Source organism: Dendrobium catenatum, unplaced genomic scaffold (genome assembly GCF_001605985.2).
Source record: "Dendrobium catenatum unplaced genomic scaffold, ASM160598v2 fragScaff_scaffold_1063, whole genome shotgun sequence".
NCBI lineage: Eukaryota > Viridiplantae > Streptophyta > Magnoliopsida > Asparagales > Orchidaceae > Dendrobium > Dendrobium catenatum.
In genome coordinates this window covers 5,610-8,620 of record NW_021319525.1, presented here as the reverse complement: position 1 = coordinate 8,620, position 3,011 = coordinate 5,610, and positions in this window count along the sequence as shown.

Below are 3,011 nucleotides of genomic sequence, written 5' to 3'. Positions count from 1 at the left end.
TTATTTATGATAATTCTCAAATAGGGATGATAAAGATAAAATCGATCCGCTATTAAAATTTAATTTTAGATTTCTTATATTTTTTAAATTAGGGATTAAAATGATTCCAGAAAAGAGCTAATTTTGGATTCTTATTACAAGATCAAGGGTTAAAATTGATATTTTTTAATTAGATTAATGACTATTTTAGTACTTAAATTGATAATTATTATAAATATTTAATTTATATAAATTATATTTAAATTCATCATTAAGGTTAGTTTGGCATTCCCTAGAGCATGTGAAAGTCATTATATGAAATAGTACATAGAAAATTATGAATCAAGATATCAATATCAAACAAGGACTCTGTACTTTTCAAGAAGTTATAAATTAATTTTTAACTCCTAAGCATATAATGATTTTTTTTTCATATAATTTAAAAAATAATATAATATTGAATATAACTATTATGTCAATAATTTATACTTTAAATTTTTTTTTTTAAAATAGAAGTTTTTTACAAGAAGTTCAACATGATTTAACTTATTATTCTATATATATTTAATACTTGAATTAGGAGATTTAATCAAGTATTAAATATATTAAATAATAAAGTTAACAATGATTCTTATTAATTTAATATATTTATACTTGATTAAGATCTCCTTAATTCAAAAATTTTGTTTGCAATTTTTTTTTTTTTAAAGTTTTAATTAAGCATATGAAAAGAAAAAATAAATAATTGTTCACATGGCAATTAATAAATTAGCAATGTTGCACATGCTTCCTTGATAGCAAAAAGTGATGCAGGCTCCACATGCCTTGCATTAGTTAGTCTTTGATTTTTTTTCTTTCTTTTTTTTTATTTAAAATTAGATTATTTGATATGAATTACAAATTGTAGATATTTTAATTCTAAAAAAACAAAAAATTGTATACTATATATATATATAGTATATATATATATATATATATACCTTTTTTTTTTTATTTTATTCTAATATTTAGGGTTTCGTCTGGGTAGTTTTTCTTATTTCTTTCTAAAACATACTTTTTAGTCCAAATTTTCTAATTAAAAAAATTATAGGCAGAAAGCTGTTTTAGAAAGCAGCAAAAAAAGCTAATCACAATGAATCAATAAGAGTGGGTTATATACTATTTTAAAATCAAATAATTTCATTATTTTGTGAGGAATGATTTTTCTAAGTAAAATAAGCAAAAAGGTGAATTAAATTATTTTTGCCCAAGTTTTTGTTAGAAATTATTAATTTTGACACAATGTTTAATTTTTTTTGATGATATTTATAATATTTATGTATTCATAAATATTTGTTTTATTTATATTTATTTTCATAACAAATATTATTTATTATTTTAAATTCATTATTTTAATTTTAAACATATTTTTTTAACTCATCTTCATTAAAATTTGAGTCAGGATATTCTAACCCAAATATTTTTCATGAATTAGCCTACTATAAAAATTTGAAAAATATTATTCTCCATAGTTATAGCATATATTTAATTAATGGGGATTTGAAATTTATTTAATTTTTATTTTATATAAAAAAATAATATCATTTTTTTGTTGTAATGCAAAATTAAAACACCCTATGGGTAAGAAGATGAGAAATAGCTGGTAAATAAATAAGAACAATTAAGTTGAATATTATCAAGAAAAAAAATTAGAAAATTTCTTTCTTCTCCTACGTTTCTGTGAATTTTTTATAAAATAATTTATCTATTTGATCGTCTAAATCATTTGGTGAGATGACTTTGGTTACTCTTTGCGGACTCTTAAATCTTGCGTAATAATTAATAAATAAATTTAATTAAATAATAACAATTAATTATATATGTCAAAATTTAAAAAAATTATAGAAAGCAGGCCAGCAAGCAATATTACATTTTCTTTTAATATATATGTCATAAATCAAAAATTATGATATAGAAAATACAACAACGTCATCACAAAGCTTTATCCGCATCTACGTGGGGTCGGTTACAATGAATCCTTTTTCTCCAGTTGGTGTCCTATTAAAAGTCAAATTCTCGTTTACAATCTAATAAAGAAAGGGTCATTCCTAATATTTTCCTCTAACCAAGTCTTTTAGGTCTACCTAACTTTCTTAAACACAGTCAAATCTTAATAACTCTACTCTCCTATACCGGGTCTTTCGGAAGGCCGCCTTTTAATGTGCCAAACCATCTAAGGCGACTTGCTCTCTAATCTTATCTTTCTACTGGAGCACTCCCAACTTTTCACGTATAATTGCTTCATTTTCGTATCTATCTCTAAAAGGTAAAGCCCACTCATCATCTAAGCATCCTCATCTCGCAACCTTAACTTAGTATTATGCTTCCTCTTTTAATGGCCAACATTCGCACCCACTAAAGATTGGGCAGGCCTCACTACATCTTATAGAATTTTTTCCCTTTTAGGTTTGAAAGGGGGTTAACATTCTTATACATAACAAGCCCGATGCTTCCGCCCTTTAAAACCATCACTTGAATTCTGCTGATAATTATTCCCATCTATTTCACGATCATCTGGAACAATTAGATAAAGGATTCTAAAACGTGTACTCTTATTAATGATTGATCGCCCAAAAGTCACATCCCTCAACTAGGACTATTACTACTAAATTAACTCCATATATTCCGGTTTTTAGATCTACTAAGCGAAAACCTTTTAAGACTACTAAGGTTGACCATCCATAATTCAGTTTACCTTACGTCCCTCTCTGTCCTTATAACAAAGAAAATTAATCATCAGGCAAAAGCAACACAAGGTAATCATTTCTTAGTGCAAATGTATAGTGAGAACATCCATGACTAAAGAAAAGAAATGGGTTAGGTGATCTTGATGTACCAGACCGAATAGGGAATCTTGGTCAAACATCTTGTGTTTGACACAAGTAATAGTTCGTACATATTTATGATTTGAATATAAGATTATGACTCTTTTTGATCAAGAATCTTCATAGACTTTCTCTTGGAATTTATATTGCTTTTTTAAATCAATATGC